Source organism: Notamacropus eugenii, chromosome 2 (assembly GCF_028372415.1).
Source record: "Notamacropus eugenii isolate mMacEug1 chromosome 2, mMacEug1.pri_v2, whole genome shotgun sequence".
In the NCBI taxonomy this organism is placed as follows: domain Eukaryota; kingdom Metazoa; phylum Chordata; class Mammalia; order Diprotodontia; family Macropodidae; genus Notamacropus; species Notamacropus eugenii.
Genome location: NC_092873.1, coordinates 317,840,886 through 317,863,127, shown reverse-complemented (window position 1 = coordinate 317,863,127; position 22,242 = coordinate 317,840,886). Strand labels below are relative to the sequence as shown.

Genomic DNA, 22,242 nt, shown 5'->3' with positions numbered 1-22,242 from the left:
GAGAAGGAGAAGGGGAGCAGATTGGGGGAAGGGGTGGTAGGGGTGCACACTGTCCTGGGGTGGAGGGAGGGGAGAGATGGGGAAAAAAATTTGGAATTCAAAATCTTGTGGAAGTGAATGTTGAAAACCGAAAATAAATAAACTATATTAAAAAAATAAAATCCAAGAGAGAATGATAGAGAAGTACCCACCAAAATAATTATAATATGCACAACATCTATATACTAAGGCACACCAATGGCTTGTAGGCGTAGATTAGAAGTTCTTAATCTAGGGTCTTCAAATATTTGTAGATAAAATAGCTGTATATCGATATGTTATTATGAGAGATCCACTGGTGGGAGGGCAAAGGGGAACTGGCAGGCCTTAGAAGTATGCAATTTGGTAAGCTTTTCATTTTAGCTAAGTGTTCTAACCAGGTGATAAGCATAGTTCTTTCCATGAGACAAAAGACTGGATAACAACCTCTGGTTACAGTTCTGCATTAATATTTACTTTAACAATATCATCCACTCCCATAACTTTTACCAGCACTTCAAAGTGGAGCTCTCCTAAACACCATTCCAAATGCCTTAATCCAGCATTCAAGGCTCTGTAGGATCTAACTCAAATGAAATGTATTGATTTTTCTAATATTCCACTGCAGACAAACTCATCTACTCAAGTCTCCCAAAGGGTTTAACTATTGCTGCTGCCTTTGTGCTGTTGTTGACATTACATCCAAATCCTATTCATCAGCTAAAGACTAGTTCAAATATTAACTCCTCCTCTAACCTGCCCTCTGATTTCTTGAATTCAGAGATCTCTCTCTCTCTCTCTCAGCATTTATGGCCTAGGCAAATCCTCTCTTCTCTGGAATGTCTTCCCTCAATCTTTAGTTTAAAACATCTATACTTCTTCTGACAAATTACTACAGTGTTTTTGCCAAGATTGTATTTAAATTCTTTGAAACAATATCCATTAATTATATTGGTGTATTGTCTTGCTTTGCTTTAGTTTTCCCTGGTTCTTTCCATTTGAATAGTTAGGGAAAAAAATTGGTCATATGTTGATTAGATTTCTTGTATTTCATAGCTGTTCTCCTTTTCAGAATTCTAGCATTTTGTTGGTATTGCTCTTAAGGTACAACATAATTGTAACAAAAGACAGTATGGAATGATATCTTACTACCATGTGATAAGCTCCTTGAGGGTAAAAACTGTGTCTTTAATTTCTGTGTCTTCCACAAATCCATACTTTGCATTCGCTTGCTGAATTAATGGAATTTCAAAATGAAGTTGTGAAAAATATACATTAAATGATGGCAAGAATGTATGGAATTTTTAAATTGAATTATGCCAATTAGTAATTAAATTCATTTTAACTAAATCTACCCAATTGCTGGGCATAGAACAATATACAGACTGATAATTATAATTTTGTACTCCACTCTAAAGTTTAAGAATATGTCTTGGAGTATTCATGAAGCAAATTGGTTGCAAATTATATAATAATAATCTGTTTTGATACGACAAATGAACACACATCTACTTATCCCTTTGGCATTGTCTTGTTCTAACTACCACTGTTAAACTATTGGTAGTAGAACTGTACAGTGTGGCATCTTAATTAAGGGATACTCTGATATCTAGTAAGTCCTGTTATATTTAAAATAATCTTCACATACTATGGAAAGTAATGTTGGCTATGACTCAATGGCAATGCTGTCTCTAAATCAAGGGGTCATAACCTTTAACAATCTGGTGAAGCCCAATGGATCCTTCCTCAGAATATCAATGCATAAAATAAAATAAATAAGATTACAAAGGGAACTAGTTATGCTGAAATGTTATAAAAACAATTTTTACAAAGTTTATAAACCTTAAAGAATCTCTGCCCTGTCAAGAACATTACAAAAAAAAAAATATCTCTGGGTATTTTATTTATCCATGCCTAGCTAAAGCTCACAAGGTTATCTGGTTAATATTTAATAATATTTTTATATTATAACCTACTATCCCCTGTTTTGATACAATGAATCTTATGTTTCCTATGTATTTTCTAACTCTGGTAATAAATTTCTATCAAGAAAGTTTATTTTTAGAAAGCATTCTCTTTGTTAGCAGAGATTTTAATAGATTTAGAGCTGAAAGTGACCTTAAAAAGTCATCTAGTCCAACCTCTTCATTTCATAGATGAGAAAACTGAGACCCAAAGATATGAAAGAGGGTCATGCAAGTAGTAAATAGTAGAGGCAGGATTTAAAACAGGTCCTCTGACTTCAAATCTAGTGCTCCTTCCAAATCCAATCCTTTTCCTACTGCCCCATGTCACTTAACATAGTGACATGTGGAATAGTTTAAAACTTTTTAAAATCATTCCATTAATACATCTAGGTTTTCATTATAAACTTAACACTAATTTAGTTTAAAAATCAAATATAATTTTTATACTTCCCAAAGACAATTACTAAGAAATCTTTGGAAGGTGTTTAAAGAAACAGACATGTCAAAAATTTTACTGGCCATGATGGTAATAAAATTAATGTCACGGTGGTGGTGATAGTGGTGGTGGTGGTGGTGGTGGTGGTGGTGGTGGTGGTGGTGATGGTGAGGGTGTGGGTGTGTGTATGTGTCTGTGTGTGTGTGTGTGTGTGTGTGTGTGTGTGTGTGTGAGAGAGAGAGAGAGAGAGAGAGAGAGAAAGAGACAGAGAGAGACTAAGATAGAAATAGAGATCTCATCTACTGAAAGATAGCATTAAATAGTGGATAAAACAATGGGATTGTAATGAAGGTAATAATGGCAGTACCATCAGCAAGTCATTTAACCCCCTCAGCCTTAGTTTTCTCACCTGTACAATGGGTTCCCTATTTTACAAGGTAGTTGTGAGGTTAAAAAAAAAACAATAAAAATATCTCATTATCAATGTGGATATTGGCTCTGATAGCGAAGACCACAAACCACTCATTTTCTCAGCCTGTGAGACTTAAAAATCCTAAGGGCTCTCTTCCAAGTGTTGGAGGTCTTTCTCTAGACCTCTTCTTATCACATATTGAGAATATCAGCTATCTGTTGGTTATCCATCCACTCTCAATACAGAACTGGTCTACCTCCTTTTTCAGTCATACATTTCCTTGATAATATTTTCTGTCATGCTTCTCTGGTGCCATTCTTCATTGGTAGTATTTTGCAACTTATTCCCACCATGGGCTTCTACACTGTCCATGGGATGGAATGCAACTTTAATTCTTTTTTTTTAATTATTATTAATTTATTTATTTTAACATTCATTTTCACAAAATTTTTGGTTCCATATTTTCTCCCCTTTTGTCCCCTCCCCCCACCCCAAAACACTGAGCGTTCTAATTGCCCCTGTCTGCCAATCTGCCCTCCCCACCCCTTCCCTTTGGAAGGCAAGCAATTCAATATAGGCCAGATCTGTGTAGTTTTGCAAATGACTTCCATAATAGTAGTGTTGTGTAAGAACTAATTATATTTCCCTCCATCCTATCCTGTCCCCCATTACTTCTGTTCTCTCTTTTGATCCTGACCCTCCCCATGAGTGTTGACCTCAAATTGCTCCCTCCTCCCCGTGCCCTCCCTTCCATCATCCCCCCCACCCTGCTTATCCCCCACTTTTCTGTATTGTAAGATAGGTTTTCATACCAAAATGAGTGTGCATTTTATTCTTTCCTTTAGTGGAATGTGATGGGAGTAAACTTCATGTTTTTCTCTCACCTCCCCTCTTTTTCCCTTCACTAAAAAGTCTTTTGCTTGCCTCTTTTATGAGAGATAATTTGCCCCATTCCATTTCTCCCTTTCTCCTCCCAATATATTTCTCTCTCACTGCTTAATTTCATTTTTTTTTTAAGATATGATCCCCTCCTCTTCAGTTCACTCTGTGCACTCTGTCTCTATGTGTGTGTGCGTGTGCGTGTGCATGTGTGTGTGTGTGTGTGTTATCCCACCCTGTACCCAGATGCTGAATAGTTTCAAGAGTTACAAATATTGTCTTTCCATGTAGGAATGTAAACAGTTCAACTTTTGTAAAGTCCCTTATGACTTCTCTTTGTTATTTACTTTTTCATGCTTCTCTTCATTCTTGTGTTTGAAAGTCAAATTTTCTTTTCAGCTCTGGTCTTTTCATTAAGAATGCTTGAAAATCCTCTATTTCATTGAAAGACCAATTTTCCCCTGAAGTATTATAGTCAGTTTTGCTGGGTAGGTGATTCTTGGTTTTAGTCCTAGTTCCTTTGACTTCTGGAATATCCTATTCCATGTCCTTCGATCCCTTAATGTAGAAGCTGCTAGATCTTGTGTTATCCTGATTGTATTTCCACAATACTTGAATTGTTTCTTTCTAGCTGCTTGCAATATTTTCTCCTTGACCTGGGAACTCTGGAATTTGGCCACAATGTTCCTAGGAGTTTCTCTTTTTGGATCTCTTTCAGGCTGTGATCTGTGGATTCCTTGAATACTTATTTTGCCCTCTGGTTCTAGAATCTCAGGGCAGTTTTCCTTGATGATTTCATGAAAGATGATGTCTAGGCTCTTTTTTTGATCCTGGCTTTCAGGTAGGCCCATAAATTTTAAATTGTCTCTCCTGGATCTATTCTCCAGGTCAGTTGTTTTTCCAATGAGATATTTCACATTATCTTCCATTTTTTCATTCTTTTGGTTTTGTTTTGTGATTTCTTGCTTTCTCATAAAGTCATTAGCCTCCATCTGTTCCATTCTAATTTTGAAAGAATTATTTTCTTCAGTGAGCTATTGAATCTCCTTTTCCATCTGGCTAATTCTGCTTTTGAAAGCATTCTTCTCCTCATTGGCTTCTTGAGCCTCTTTTGCCAAATGAGTTAGCCTATTTTTCAAGGTGTTATTTTCTTCAGCATTTTTTTGGGTCTCCTTTAGCAGGGAGCTGATCTGCTGTTCATGCTTTGACTGCATGTCTCTCATTTCTCTTCCCAGCTTTTCTTCCACCTCTCTAACTTGATTTTCTATGAGCCCTTCTATGGCCTGAGCCCATTGAGTGGGCTGGGATATAGAGGCCTTGACTCCTGTGTCTTTGCCTGATGGTAAGCATTGTTCTTCCTCATCAGAAAGGAAGGGAGGAAATGCCTGTTCACCAAGAAAGTAACCTTCTATGGTCTTATTTCTTTTCCCTTTTCTGGGCATTTTCCCAGCCAGTGATTTGACTTCTGAATGTTCTCTTCACACCCACTTCGCCTCCAGATCCTCCCAGCCAGCACTTGGGGTCTGAGATTCAAATGCTGCTTTCAGCCTCAGGGCTTTTGGCGGGGGCAGGGCTGCTATTCAGTGTGAGATTAAGTTCAGGTGCTCAGGTCGGGGCAGGGCCACCTCACAGGCTCAGTTCCCTCAGGGGGTTTATGCAGAGACCTTCAACAATGGATCCAGGCTCCTGCCTGCTTGGGGAGCCCTGGTCTGCAGCTGCCTCTCAGCTTCTGCCCCCCCGAGGGGGCCCGAGTCACGGGGGCACCCCACTCCCCTCTCGACCTGCCAAAGAGACCCTCTCACCGACCCCCGTCACCTGTGGGTGGAGGGACCCGCGCGGCTGCTGGAGACTCCGTCCCCCGAAGCCCACCCAGATCCCCTCCTCTTGGTGCCGCGGCTGCAGCAGGGCTACACTCAGCTCCCAGTCCCAGCGCCCAGTCCGCGGCGCGAAGGACCCCCCCGCGAGAGGTTTGCTGGTCTCTCCGGAAGAGAAATCTCCCTCGCTCCAATGCCCTGTGGCCTCTGGGTGCAGAACTCTGGGTGCAGAACTCGCCGTGAGTTACTTTTTTGTAGATGTTCTATAGGTTGTGGGTTTGGAGCTATGTGTATGTGCGTCTTTCTACTCCGCCATCTTGGCTCCACCCTCCTTTAATTCTTTAAAGACTACCATTCCAGGCAGGGGTGGTGCCAAGATGGAAGAGCAGAAAGACATATATACTCTAGCCCTTCCCCCACAGCCCACAAAATACCTATAAAAAATGACTCTCAACAAATTCCAGAGCAGTAGAAGCCACAGAACAACACAGTGAAAGAGGTTTCCAGCCAAAGGTAACCTGGAATGCTGCCTGAAATGCTGACAGGAAATGGGACGCTGAGTGGAGCTGAGCCCAGCCCTGGCCATGCAGCATGGGGAGGAACAGGATCTGAACAGATCTTCGGGACAGAATTCCCAGCACGAAGGGTCCCAGATCCCTCAACCCACAAGTGACAAAGAAAGCTCCAAAGGTCAGTGTGGGAGGGCTTTCCCAGCTGGGTGAGAAGGGAACCAGCACTGGCCGCAGGTGGTGGCAGAGGTGGCAGTGGCAGCAGCAGCAGCAGCAGGCAACTACGGTGGCCCCAGAAGCATCCTGGGCAGCTCATTGTCCAGGCAGCTCAACTTAAAGCCTCTGGGGGAATTGAGCAGCTGATCTGAATCTCAGCCTTGAGCACAGTACTGAGGGGAGGAGAAGTATTAGGACCCTCCTCTTGACAAAGGATTCAGAAGTCAAATAACTGGCTGGGAAAATGCCCAAAAAAGGGAAAAAAAATATGACCATAGAAGATTACTTTCTTGGTGCACAGGTGTCTCCTTCTATCCTTTCAGATGAGGAAAAACAAGGCATATTGTCAGAAGAAGTCAAGGCTTCTGCCTCTAGTACCTCCAAAATGAATATGAAATGAGCCCAGGCCATAGAAGAGCTAGAAAAGCGAGTCAGCAGCTGGCTAAAGAAGAATCAAAAAAATGCTGAGGAAAATAACACCTTTAAAAATAGGCTAACTCAATTGGAAAATGAGGTCCAAAAAGCCAGAGGATGAGGAGGCTTTAAAAAGCAGAATCAGCCAAATGGAGGAGAAGGTTCAAAAGCTACTGAACAAAATAGTTCTTTAAAAGAAAGAGTGGAGTTCAGGGAAGCTAATGACTATGAGATAAACCAAGAAATTAGAAAACAAAACCAAAAGATTGAAAAAATAGAAGATAATGTGAAACATCTCATTGGAAAAACAACTGACCTGGAAAATAGATCCAGGAGAGACAATTTAAAAATTATGGGACTATCTGAAAGCCATGATCAAAAAAAGAGCCTAGACATTACCTTTCATGAAATTATCAAGGAAAATTGCCCCGATATTCTAGAATCAGAGGGAAAAATAAATATTGAAAGAATCCACCAATCACCTCCTGGAAAAGACCCGAAAGAAAAACTTGTAGGAATATGGTGGCCAATTTCAGAGTTCCCAAGTCAAGGAGAAAATATTGCAAGCAGCCTGAAAGAAACAATTTGAGTACTGTGGAAATACAATCAGGGTAACACAGGATTTGGCAGCTTCTACATTAAGGGATCAAGGGATCAAAGGGCTTGGAATAGGATATTCCAGAAGTCAAAGAAACTGGGATTAAAACCAAGAATCACCTACCCAGCAAAATTCAGTATAATACTTAAAGGAAATAAATGGTCATTCAGTGATATAGAGGATTTTCAAGCATTCATGATGAAAAGATCAGAAATGAATAGAAAATCTGACTTTCAAATACAAGAATCAAGAGAAGCATGAAAAGGTAAACAGGAAAGAGAAAGTATAAAGGACTTACTAAAGTTAAACTATATTTGTACATGGAAAGATAATATTTATAACTCTTGAGATTTTCTCAGTATTTGGGTAGGTGGAGGGATTACACACACACACACACACACACACACACACACACAGAGAGTACATGTTGAGTTGAATCAGAAGAGATGATATCCATTAATAAAATGAAATTAAGGGGTGAGAGAGGAAAATACTGGGAGAGAAAGGGAGAAATGGAATGGGGCAGGCTATCACTCATAAAAGAGATAAGAAAAATCTTGTTCAATGGAGGAGAAAAGGAAGGAGGTAAGAGGGAAAAAGTGAAGCTTACTCTCTTCACATATGGCTTAAGGAGGGAATAACATGCTCACTAAATTTGGTATGAAGATCCATCTTACACTACAGGAGAGTTAGGGAGAAGGGGACAAGTGGGGTGAGGGGGATGACAGAAGGGAAGGCAAATGGGATAAGGGAGTAACTAGAAGTAAACACTTTTGGGAAGGGACAAGGTCAAATGAGAGAACAGAAAAAAAAGGGGGGGGACAGGGTAGGATAGAGGGCAATATAGTTAGTCTTACACAACATGACTATTATGGAAGTCTTTTGCAAAATGACACATATACAGCCTGTATTGAATTGCTTGCCTTCTCAGTGGGGATGGGTATGGAGGGAGGGAGGGAGAGAAGTTGGAATTCAAAGTATTAGAAACAAATGTTGAGAATTATTATTGCATATAACTGGGAAATAAGAAATACAGGTAATGGGGTATAGAAATTTATCTTGCCCTACAAGAAAAGAGAGAAGATGGGGTATGATAGAAGGGAGGGTACATTGAGGGAAGGGGTAATCAGAATGCAAGGTATTATGGGGTGGGGTAGGGAAGAGATGGGGAGAAAAATTGGAACTCAAAATTTTGTGGAAATGGATGTCAAAATCTAAAAATAAATAAATTAAAAGACTACCATTCCACCATTCACAGTCATAGTGTATCACCAGAAGACTAGTAATATTAAAAAAATGAACCAATGTTTCAGGAAGAATTTGGAGTCACTAAAAGGATGCACCATTTTCCAAAAACAGTGTTGTCAGTCCTTCCTTTCCCATTCATTTATGGGCTAAGTTCACTATCCTTCTGAAACATCTGTGCAATATACATGTAATGACAGATCTGGTCTACGTACTAACAGACTGACCATAAAATTATATATTCTGCACTATCAGCATTCTTCATCTCCACTGAGGATATATATAGGACAAAAACTTTATTGAATGATTAAGCATTTTAATTTACTTTAGGATGCTCTGCAATGTTCCATGGCCTAATGCAATAACCACCATGTCATCCACAAATGGAATCTTTTAATTTAGACTCTATAATGTATATTCTCCATGACAGTACACAAGCACCTGTGGCAAGCATACATCTCTATTTTACTACTTTGTGGATGTCAGTGTCAAAGTTCTGTTGTTAAATCCTCTGAGGACTTTAATATGATTTTGACATATGCAATGGCAATTAAGTTGTCATAAGAAAACTTTAAGGAAAACAGTTTTGTTCTACAGAATCTAACGAAATTTTTTAAAAGACAACAATGGGCTTGTACTTTGTAACTTCTGATTAATGTGTTTGAGTGTAAAAATGTGGTTTGCCCTGTAGATAATAACAGTTTGTGAAAGCCTCCCCTATCTACTGGATCCATCTCATACCTTCAACAAGAATGACCTTCACATATGTGTAGATTATTTTCTTAAAGATTTATAAAGACAGAAAGGTAGGTATATGGGCCAGCAGTTATAAGTCACTTGCATACTTCCATGCATTTGTTTACTCCTCTCTTTTAGACACTAAGAGACTATCCCTAGATGCCCTAAAAATTTTGTTGCCTCTAGTATGAACTTCCTTTTGTGTATGTGTGTATCTATGTATACATATATTTTGGATATCTGTATTTGTGCCTAACTATTCTCTTCTTTTGTTATTTTTAATATCATTTCTATTTCCTAATGCACTACCCTGGAAGAACTCTAATAATTCTGATACTAAGATAGTAATCTAAATATGGAGGTTCCACTGTTATTGAAGAATTGAAGAAAACTTCAAAAGATCTTTTATACTTTCAGTATTTATTATTCTTTCATTTTCACCCTTTAAATGCCCTTGAAAATATTTTAGTTTAATTCTCTCAGTAAGGTTTTCTGTAAACTTGGTTATTCTCTCTACTGCCTCTCCCTGTTTTAAGAGATGATGCTACTCGTTATCTTCCACCATCCTCTCCCCCAAGATTTATCATGAGAGATTATATTCTAAATCAGTTCTGTTATGGGCTACTCCCTTCCTCTCCACCAATGACATCAAGTAATTCCCGGCAAAAGTGTTTTCTAGGCTTTTTTAATCTCCTTATTGCAGTAACTGATTAACATGCATTAAACTCCTTTAGGAAATGGCAACTGTATTAGCTCTTTAGTCCATTTCCCATTTCTCATCATCAACTCATTTAAAATAGGCAATTTTGAACTGTCTCATTTTATACACTTTATTTTCCTTTAATTTTTATTTTTCAAAAATGATTGTGATATTAAGACAAGTCCTCTACTGGACTGAACCCTGTACCTTGTTTAACACAGAAAAACAAATTAAGTAATAATACCCTATACAGTGACCACACCTGAAAGTGTACACAGTACTGGACCCTGGAAATCCCCCATATATCTGCCATGAGGAAGGAGGTTTTATTTTCTGTTCTCTGTAACCATCATTGGTTTTTCAGTTACTCAGATTTCAGCTTCTTTTTAGCTACTTTTCATTTATATTGTTGGAGTCATTTTCACTCTGTATAAATTCATAGACATCTTCCCACTTTTCTCTAAATTCTTCAGTCATCATTTCTTACTGAATAATATTGCAATATATTCATATTTATGGGGCAGCTAAATGGTACAGTGGATAGTGTTAGATTGAACAGTAGGAAAGACATGAGTTCAAATCCTGCCTCAGACATTTACTAGCTCATTGACCTGGAGCAAGTCAGTTTACCTCTTCACTACCTCAGTTTCCTCATCTGTGAAATGGGGCTAATAATAGCATGTACTTTCTAGGGTTGTTGAGAGGATCAAATGAAATAACGTATGTGAAGCACTTTGCAAAGTCTTAAAGTGCTACATACCTATCATATAACCTAATTTTTTCAGCCATTTGCTAGTTGACAGGTACCCACTCTGTTTCTACTTCTTTGCTAGCACAAAGAATACTGCTTTGAATATTTTGGTATATACTGGATCTTTATCTGTCTTTTACTTTCCTCGGGTATGAGGATATGAACAATACTGGGATTACTGGATCAAAGATTATATATAGTATAGTAATTTTTCTCATATTATTCAAAACTGATATGGAGAACCAGTTAGATCAATCCACAGCTTCTAAATTATGGTATATTAGAGTGCCTATCTTTCCACAGCCCCTCCAATATTGATTCTTACTATTTTTGATCATCTTTGCCAATTTGCATAGTTTGAGGCAAAACTTTGGAGTAGTTATAATTTGCTTTTCTCTTCCTATTGATGATCTGAGCATGTTTTCAAATGTTAACTTATATTCTGAATTACTTTAAAAGAAAATTACTTGTTCATATCCTCTGAATACTTATCTCCTAAGGTTATATAGTATAGCACTGAAACTTTTAATTGTCAATAACAATAATAACCATGCCTTAAAATTTGCAATGTGCTTTACAAAATCCTGGTTGAAATTAAATCAGTTTCCCCATTTTAAAGAAGAGGAAGCTAAGGTTAAGAAATGTTAAGCTAACATTTACATGCTATATTTAAATGTTATTTTAAATAACAAAAGATAACCCAGGTAGTAAGTGTCTAAAGCAGAAAATGAATTCAGGTTTTTCTGACTCCAAGCCCAGCATTACAGAGCCTATTGTAGCATGTCATTTAAGGTATTTAAATGTAATTTCTACCAATCTTTTTCCAGTTTTCCCAGTAGTTCTTAAAGGAAAAAGAGAGTCTTTCCCCCCAGTAACTTCTTGGGCTGAATCAAACACTAGGTGATGACTGCTTTCAACTCCTCCAGAGATCTACTTTTCTGTCTCTCAACTAAAAAGCTGCCCATACTCATTGCCTCCACTTTCTCACCTCTCATTCCCTTACATCATCTTGTAAATCTGGTTTTTATCCCCCATCATTTAAATCAAAATTCTCTCTCCAAATGTCCTCTTTGTTCCTAAAACTAATGTTCATATAAAGAGAATATATTCATATAAATACAAGTCTTCATTTTTCTTGATCTTTCTGTTGAGACTGATATCCTCTCTTTCTAAATATTCTCTCCTGCCTGAGTTCTTGTAACAATGCACTCTCCTGATGTGCTTCCTCATTAACCAATACTTCTCAAGATTCTGTGCAGACTCATCCTCCATGTCTCATCCTTTATATATAGGTACACCCCCAGGACTCTGTCCTGAACTTGCTCTTTTTCTCTCTCAGTGATCTCACCAATTTCCACAGATTCAACTATCATTTCTATGCACAAATCTATATATTCAATTCTCATCTGGCGTGGACTATGGAAATTATTTCATATTGGGTCTCCCTACCTCAAAGCTTCTCCCCAGGCCAGTCCATCTGTAATATTAAGAGAATCTGAAGATTTTCCCTGCTCTTTAATAGGCCCATGTGACCTGCTTTGAGCTTTGGCCCAGCCCACAACCTAAATCACATGGAGCTGATTATGGGAGGAGCTTGCCCAAAGCATAGAGCATGAAGGGTACAGCTGAGAAGACAGTGAGGTGGAGCTGAGAGGCAGCAGGCCGAGCAGCTAGTCTGGGTGAAAGAAGAGCATTTTGCCTAAGGGAGCTTGTTTGTGGGGAGGCCTGAGGGAAGGAAGGCTTGAGAATGGCAGGTTTGAGGATGGTGATCCTCCCTCTTGGTAATATACAAACATCTTTGTTACCACGATGAAATTGGCTTTCTGGTATCTGAATAATTATTTTGGTTTCATCTCTGGGGAAGAGAGTTTATATTTTGTGAATTTACCCTGGAAATATGCCTACATATCCATGGCGGCTGCTATGGGTATGTCATTGGTGCTACACCATCCTCCTCCACTCAGTTACAAAGTGATCTTCCCTAAAACATAAGTCTGACTAGCCCTTGCCTACATTCGACAAAACTCCAGTGGCTCCCAACTACTTCCACAATAAAATATAAAATCCTGTTTGGTTTTTAAAGCCCCTCCTAACCTGGATCCTTCCTATCTTTCCAGTCTTCTTATACCTTACTCCCCCCTTCCCTCCAAAGCTATATAATCGAGCCAATGACACTGACCTCCTTGATGTTTCTTGAACAAGATACTGCCAACTCTCCCAAATGTGCATTTTCACTAGCTGTCCCCTGTACCTGGAAAGCTCTCCCTTCTCATCTCCATCTCCTGGGTTGTTCTTTCAAGTGTCAACTAAAATCCTACCTCTGCAAGAAGCCTTTCTTAATGCTAAAAAATGAAAAAAAAAAAAATGAAAGTGATTTTAGCTTCAACCAGGATTACATAAAGCACATTGCAAACTTTAAACCACTGTTATTATTGTTGCTGACATTTAAAGCTTTCAATGCTATACCAGATAACCTTACCTCTGAGATTACCCCCAATTTATGCTAAATGTATCTTGTACTTACCTAGTCATTTTATATTGTCTGACTGTGAGATCCTCAAGGATGGAAACTTTTTGTCTTTCTTTGTATCCCCAGAATTTAGTACAGTGCCTGGCACATAGTAAGCTTTTAATACATTCTCCTATACTTGATTCATTGCTCTCCTAAGCTCTAGTCTGGCATCCACAATTGCTTCCACTCATATTTCCTTTGGGTATCACAAACTCAATATATCTAAACTATAACATTTTTTCTGCTAAAACCATCTGCTTCTCTAAGTTCAACTTTGCATCTCAGTCATCAAGTATTAAGGTATAAGCTGATTTAATTTTCAGTCTTATTAAGTTTATAGAACCCTCATCCTCTGTAAAAGAATCAGTTCATAAGCTAATATTACTTTCAGAATGGTCTTTTTGAAAGTGGTTACCAAAAGCAGAGGTAATTTGTTGCAAACCAGTCTTAGGAAAATCTAGGCTCAAGTCTCACCACTGACATATAGTGGTTGTGTAACCCTAAGTAAGCCTGTCTCAACTTTTAAGGCTAAAAGTTGCAGAACAGTTGGCCCACCTTTGACATATACTGGTTATATGACCCTAGGTAAGCCACTTAATCTTAATGCCCTAGGTAACTCTATAAAGCTATAAACTGAAGAACTGTTACTAATCTGCATGGGTAGGAGTTTCCTCATTGGTAGTTGCCTACATAAATGAAATAACAGATCTGTACTATTCCAACAGTCTAAGTGGATTTATGTTAACACTACTATGTCAACATGTACCAGTTTTGCTACTCATGAATGATAAGCCATTTCTAATACAAATGTTTAAATAAGCCAAATAATTTTTTTTTAATTCATTCAGAACCTATATTTAACACTTTGAAAAAGTATGCCCATTTGAAATGTCTATTCACTAAAATAAGTAATTATTCTTTCCCTCAGGACGGGATGAACTAAGGCATGGATCTCATGAAGTGTTTTAGTGAGCAAAACATTTTAATTATCTTATTATAGAGCCATGAGATTAATTAAACCTGTAAGTTCCCCCTTGCTTCTCTTCAAGGGAAGACATTGGCAGTGGAAAAAAGCAAGAAACTAATATCTTAGTCAAAATCAACTCTAATAGTTTGCAGACTTTGATTTACTTAAGTAAAACTGAACTGAATCAATATAGCTCATGCTATTTTCTGTTCTGTCCAGATATTCCTGCTTTATTCCTACAGAAACTATGGCCCAGAACAGCTTTAGAGTTTACAACTTGGGACTGGACTATATTAGTGAAATCTCACTGTACCCAGCAAGCCTCACAGAAGACTATGGTCTTTCACTTGCTTTTTTGAATGGCCACTGGAATGATGGGACTCCTTGATTCCTACTATCTGCTCTGGGAACTTTAATCAAATCAATACAAGGAGGGGTCATGTCAACTGACCACCTCATTGTTAAACTTACCATCCCTTTGACTTCTCAGACCAAAATATCTTTTCTTTGCTACCACTCTTCTGTTTGTATCGTCTCCAGTTATTATAGACAGAAATCATCTCATTTATACTTTTGTATACCATATACTAGCTGCTAGGTGGTGCAGTGGATAGAGGACTGGGCCTGCAGTCAGCAGACCTGAATTCAAATCTGCCCTCAGACACTTACTCCAACACACTCACTAGCTATGTGACCCGGGGCTGACAAGTCACTTCACCCTGTCTGCCTCAGTTTCTTCATCTGTAAAATAAGCTGAAGAAGGAAATGTCAAACCACTCCAGGAGTTCTGCCAATAAAATCCTAAATAGAGTCATGAAGAGATGGACATGACTGAAATGACTGAACAACAGCATACCCTACACTTAGCACAGTGCCTACGACACAATAACCACCTAATACATTTTTTCATTTAATCATTAAATAGCTAAGTGTACTATGGTTAAACATCTGGCAACAGCAACAACAATCAACATTACAACGATCAAAATTACTTTCACTACTTTTGAACATTAAAGGGAGAAAAAATGAATAACAAAATATATTCTGGAAAAGTATTCTGGTCTGAGGTAGTCCTTCATCAGGCTCAGTACTGCTAATTCACCAACTGAATACAATGCAACTGAAAGAAAAAAAAATGCTCACATGAGGAAACTAATCACTCAACTCCTATTATGGCCTGAATAAATCTAAATATTATTCACACAGTACTAGGAGATTTATCTAATGCTTTAAACACAGAAGTATTCTCTTGTTAAACTTGCATGATTTTTACTAAATATATGTTTATTATAGCAGCAATAACGGCCTCAAAACTGACTGTTCAACACATTTTTGAGTTTGGTGATTGCTTTTCAAGCTATTTTCTACGTTGCTCAAGAAATCCTACGTATTTATCAACCACAATGCTTTTCCTATCTTGATCCTACTATATTTATTGTCTTTTTTCCACTTAATCACACAGTATATTGCATAGCTATTTACATATTTCATTGTAAGTATGTGATCTTCACCCAGACCTCTTAGTTAAGATAGGCGCCTGAGGCAGGCAGCTCAGTTCCCCAACAACTGCTCCAACAAAAACCTTAAAAAAAAAAAAAATCACACCAGACCAAACAATGACAAACAAATCCCATCAACAGACACTCCAAAAAACACATGGTAAGTTTCCTAGGTTAGTACCCCTAACTGCTTGGACATTCAGTCTCATGAATGGCAAAGTGAAGAAATTCAATGAAGCAGGTAAACGGAGGGAAAAAGACTCTTAAGGTAGCCAAATGCCTTGTTATCAAATTAATGATGTGTATGAATGGATCAATGAGATTCCTACTGTCCCTGTATACTACCTAAGGAAACCAGTCAAGGGAACAAGCTTAGCATAATAAGCAGGTGAAGACATCTCTGTAGAGTTTTACTCTGGGTGAGGAGACAAGAAAAGTGCAGAGTAAGTGGAGGCCCTGCATCTACCACTACTCTAATTGTTTTTGGTTTTTTTTCAGGTCAGGGAAGGGGAATCTGGAGCTAACTTCTGACCCCAGGCAACCCAGGCCTAAGAGAGTATCAGGTCAGGAGTTTGATGGTAAAATCCTTCCTATAACAGATCTATGAAGAGCCACTAGTTTAGAGAGGGATAAACCCAGCACTACCATCCATGTCAGTCAGCCTCAAAAGCAGAAGTGCAGCAAAAATTTAAAAGTTTCCTTCAGTTAATATAATAACCCGGATTCCCAGAGCCTCAGTGGTGCTCTTGAGGTCCTCCCTCAACCACGCCTTAAGATTTCAAGTGGGTGGAGAAATATTCAAGGGTATCACAGTATTGCAGCTAGTTGGGTTTTTTGGTTTTGTTTTTTTTTTTTTTGATTAACTGGCTAACTGTAACAGAAGAACAAGAATTTCCTATCTACTCCATAGGGGCAGAGCCTGATCCTAACACAAAGCTCTAATTCAGAAAGCCTGAAGAGATGAAAAAAGCCAAGAAGATAGAGACCACTATAAAGAATTAAAATATACCCAAAGATGTCTGAAAATCCAGTCTAAAAGGAAAAAATAAATTCATAAAAACTACAAGCAGACTCCAAGAAAAAAACAAACAAGATTTTCCACAAGGACTCCTTAAATACCTAGAATAAATAAAGGAATAAAAATGTAATGTAAGCTCTGGAAAAAAGAATTAGAAGGAAAACAAATAGCTTAGGAAAGTGATTAACCATAACTAAGTAACAGACTCCTTAAAAATTAGAATAATTGAAACATAAATCAATAATTCTATGAGTTAGCAAGGATTACTACAACAAAATTTTAAAAATGGAAAAAATAGATTAAAATATAAAATGTCTACCAAAAAAGGTAAAAAAGTGGTAGAAAACTGATAAAAGAGAAATAATTTAGGAATAATCAGATTCCTCAACAAAAACAAAAACAAAACTTGGACACTATAATGCAAGATATCATAAATAGAATCTGCCCAGATTTTTTAGAACCTGAAGACAAAGTGAAGGTGAAAAGAATCGATAGATCACCTCCTGAAATGAAACACCAAAAGTTAAGTTCCAAGAATGTCATAGCCAAAATCCAGAGTTTCCACATCACAGGAAAAAAATACAGCAAGTATTCAGAAATCAGAAGCTCAAGTATTAAGGAAGCACAGTCAAGATCACGTAACACCTGGCAGTTTCTAATAAAAATGAGAGAATATCTTAGAATAAAGTATACTAAAAAGGGAAAAGATATAGGCTTCCAACCAAGAATTTACTCTGCAAAGTTGGGTATACTCATACAGGGAGGAAAATGTGTATATTTAATAGAATAAAGGATGTTAAAGCATTTCTGACCAAAAGACCAAAGCTGAGTAGGACCTCTGAATTACAAACACCAGAGTGCAGACAAAAAAATGGAAAAGGTAAACTTATTTTATCAACTGGAAAGGGCTGTGCGATAACACAGTACTAACATTCTAATAGGGGGAGAAAAACAGTTATCTATTAAGAATTTTAATGTCTTTAAAAGAGTGTTGAGAGAGTAAGACTTTTTAAAAAGAGAGTAACAGACTGGTTACTGATCTGTGAGTTTAGAGAAGGGAAGAAAAGGAAAACACTAGTAGAGAAAGGAGGTGGAAGAAGGGGTTAGAAATTAATATTTTTCACAACTGGGGTATACAAGAAAAGTCTATAAGCATAAAAGAAAGAGAAGAGCACACAGGTATGAGATGAACCTCACTTTTATCTGAACCAAAGAATACATATATACACACAAAGTTTTGCATAGAAATATATCATACTTAATAGGGAAGCAAGTGGGGTTAGGAGGGAAATTATTAAGAGGAAGGAGAATATTAGGGAGAGAATAGTTACAAACTTTATGATCACAAAAGAGGAATTAAAAGGAGGAAAAAAAACAAAGGAAAGAACTGGAAAGTAAAGGAGCGTCTATCAATTAGGAAATAGCTGAATAAATTGTGGCACGCAAATGTAATGAAATATTGTGTCATAAGACATTATGAGATGATTCCTAACAATCCTAGAAACACGATCTGGTGCAGAGAGAAGTAAGCATAACCAGAAGAATGATTTAAACAATAACAAAACAGAGAAAAACAATTTTGAAAGTCTTAAAGATTATGAGCAAAATAAAGATTAACTACATCTTCAGAGGACCAAAGAAGCATATTGGCCCCTTGCTGCTGCTGTGATAGAGTAGGTAATAGGTAGAAGGAAGACAATTTTGGACATGGCCACTGTGCAGGTTTATTTTGCTTAACAATGTTTATTTATTACAAGGATTGTTTTCTGTTTTTGATAAGGAGGAGGGTACGTGTAATGAAAAAAAGGTTATTGAAACAAAAAGTGCAGTGGCATACAGAAGGAAGCACAGACAAGCATGGTAGCTATGAATTTATCATTTTTTTTTTAAAGCAAGCTACATGGGACAGAAGCTCATGGTCTCACATACAATCTTTTTTGATGTTCTATTTCGCATGTGGAAGTGATCATTTAGGAAGTGGACAGTATTTAAGTTAAGAATTTATTTTTAAAAAATGTTTTAATAATCTTTGCAGTAAGAAAGTAAGCTTCCTGAAGATTGTGCATGTTTTTATACTTAAAATACTTATTTTTATTTACCATCATTCATCACTGTCCTGTGGACAATTTTTGTTAAATTTAATAAACAAAAAGCTACAGCTAGCTTCCCTTACATCTGAAAATACAACAGCTTTTCCCCCCTGAAGATCTCAATACTATATATTTAGTTTTAAGAGACCACATAGTGAGATAAATACAAAAATATAGGCTTGACCACAGCTCAGCAATAAGCAAAGAAATCTACAAATCATGATGCTACCACCTGCTACATTGATAGACCCACTTAAATTACATAGAACAAAAAAGTTAAGAGTCTGCCAACAGGAAGTCAAGGCTGGCTGAGGAATAGTATGAGATTAAAATTGCTCAGCATTGTAGCCTCAAATGCCAGGTTTAGGATTTCAAATCTTACTCCATGGGCAATCAGGAGTCATTGTAGGTAGTTCTGAGCACAGGAGTAGCCTGAGCATAAACAACATTAATTTAGTATAACGGATTAGAAGGAAAGAAGAAGAGAAAAGGAAAAAAAGTGAGGCAGGAAGAAATGTCAGGTGATTTTAAGTACCATTCCCTAAATGACTATTATGTCCATGATTTTTACTTTAATGATATAGAAAATCTGTAATAAAGCAAAAGCAGAAAATTCTGACCTTAATAAATAACTCAAACCATATGAAATTTTTTAGTGTTGTTTTCACCTTTTGTAGTGTGAAAAATAAATCCCAGAACAAAATAAAAAGAGGTAAGGAACAAGGAAAAATCAGCTGTCAGCTGCAAAGGTGCAAACATCTGCCCACAGAAAAGGAAAAAAATTGTGAGCCATGAAAACATTATCTAAACAATGAACCAGTATGCAAATTCCAGTAAATACGCCAAAAAAATCATTATTTTCTCTCCGTGATTTTTCCTATTATGCCCCCATGTTAGATATCAGGCACTGTGCCCTTGAAGAATTTGCCACAGAAATCATATTTGCATGTGTACACACACACACAATTGGCCTTGGTTAGAATGCTATGAGCCAATTAGGCAAAGGACATATGTCTATGAGGTTCACTACCACCTTCATTCTCTTGGAGTAGGAATTCATACTGTCAGTGGTACAACAGCAATTCCATACCCTTATCTTATCATTCTAAACAAATGAAGATTATATTCTATCCTGCCTTTAGATGCTGCTTTTCTTCTGTTATTGCAAATAACAATTGCATATACTTATTTGTGAGATGCAAATTAAAGATTATGTTTTAATTAGAACTATTTCTTGAGAATAGTTGAATACCTGGAAAACTATTTATGATATTAGAAATATATAATTTAATAACAGGAGTAGACAGAAAAATTAGTCTATGTAGATCATATAATCTTTGCTGACCAAATTCAAAGTAACTATATTCCCATGCCTCATTAAAGCATGGAAGTGCCCCAGATTCATGAAGGCTGTGATGAAGGAGTATAAGCTGCTCCAGGTCCTACCCAAAGGGGCTAAGTTTTTCATATAACTAATCCTGGACTGTATTCAAAGACCAGAATAATTAAATTAATAAGGGCTTATCAACAGAAGATCAGCAATCAATGTGCTTGGTTTTTTTTTGGCAACAGTAATGTATAAAGACTACAAAAGTCATGAGGAAGCTGAAATCCACAGGGAAAGGTGTACCTGCATTGATAAAATAATTGTTTTTTCAAAGTACTCACGTATTATATTTTAAAATTATCTTGAGAGCCACTAAAAATGTCACTTTGTGTATAATTAGCAGCTGGTGTAGAAAGAGTCGCCCGGGATGGAGCCTCCAATCCACACAGAGTATTTGCACTCAGGGGCAATGATCTTGATTTTCATTGTGCTGGGAGCTAGGGCTGTAATCTCCTTCTGCATCCTGTCAGCAATGCCTGGGTACACGGTGGTACCACCAGACAATACGGTATTGGCACACAAATCCTTACGGATGTCACCATCACACTTCATGATTGAGTTGAAGGTAGTTTCATGGATTCCACAGGATTCCATACCTAAGAAAGATGACTGGAAGAGAGTTTCTGGGCACCAGAATGTCTCGTTGCCTATGGTGATAACCTGACCATCAGGGAGCTCATAGCTCTTTTTTAGAGAGGAGCTAGATGCAGCAGGAGCCATCTCCTGCTCAAAGTCTAGGGAGAGGTAACACAGCTTCTCCTTGATGTCATGTGTGATTTCCCTCTCAGCTGTGGTAGTGAAACTGTACCCTCTCTTGGTCAGGATCTTCATGAGATAGTCTATCAGATCACTACCAGCCAGATCCAGATGGAGGATGGTATGGGGAAGGGCATAACCTTCACAGATGGGCACAGTGCGGCTCACATCATCACTGGAGTCCATCACAATACTAGTGGTACAACCAGAAGCATACAGGGACAGCACAGCCTGGATGGCAACATACATGGCCGGGGTGTTGAAAGTCTCAAACATAATCTGAGTCATCTTTTCTCTGTTGGCTTTGGGATTCAGGGGGGCTTCTGTGAGCAGCACAGGGTGCTCTTCAGGGGCTACACAGAGCTCAATGTAGAAAGTATGATGCCAGATCTTCTCCTTGTCATCCCTGTTGGTGACAATGCCATGTTCAATGGCGTACTTCAGGGTCAGAATACCTGTCTTGTTCTGGGCCTCATTCCCCACGTAGCTGTCTTTCTGGCCCACACCTACCATCACACCCTGATGTCTGGAGCACCCAACAATGGAGGGGAAGAAGGCCCAAGGGCATCGTCTCCTGCAAAGCCAGCTTTGCACATTCCAGAGCCATTGTCAACAAGAACAGCGATATCAACATCCATGGCAAACTTTGAAGTGGCAGGTTTAAACTCTTAAGAGCGAGAGGAGGTGGTGCCACACCTGGAGGCAGAGGGGAGGCAAGTGCACGCAGGGTGGGGGAGTTCACAGCTCAAGAAACTATTTTCTAAATACATACCAATTAGGAAATGTCAATAGTGTACTTGACAATTCAGCTAATATTACCTCCCAAGTATAAGCTCCTCCCAGAACATTTCAGGTATCTCCTACATATTCTACTCTGTCCCTGCTTTTTGAGAAAAGCACTAATGCTAAGAAACATTTTATGAATGACTTTCCCTTCCCTCTCCCAAAACACAGAGAGATAAATATAACCAATCTCTAAGTTATAAGCTTATTTCCTAATTTCTGCAGGAAAATTGATTTCTATTTTATTAGTATCACGATGATTGTTTCAAGGATGCTTAACTACCTTTTCAGCAGGAAATGGTACATTTAACAAAATACAAAGGAAAAAATAATGCAGATCAAATTACACGATATGTATAATTTCACAGTAAACTATAATAATTTATCAACTTTAGTTTGCTGACCATAAATTTTATTTTACTTGCAAAAATATGTTCTATATCCAAAAGCCCTCGAAACATTGTACAATAATGCTTCTACGAAGAGAAGGTGCTTTCCACTGTTATACTTTGTCAGAAACTTTGTTAAGAGGC

At 37.8% G+C, this 22,242-nt stretch overlaps 1 protein-coding gene across 3 annotated transcripts in view; it reads right to left on the bottom strand.

Moving 5' to 3' along the window:
- The window catches only part of SEC14L1 (SEC14 like lipid binding 1), an 87,735-nt gene that overhangs the window by 55,978 nt on the left and 9,515 nt on the right, over positions 1–22,242 (bottom strand). Inside the window, exon 3 of one of the 3 annotated variants that reach the window (XM_072645127.1) lies at positions 12,877–13,039. The exons of the other annotated variants lie outside the window; for them this stretch is intronic. The gene's annotated coding sequence lies outside the window, so the exon portion shown is untranslated. The remainder of the gene's footprint in view (positions 1–12,876; positions 13,040–22,242) is intronic. 3 annotated transcript variants of the gene reach the window in all.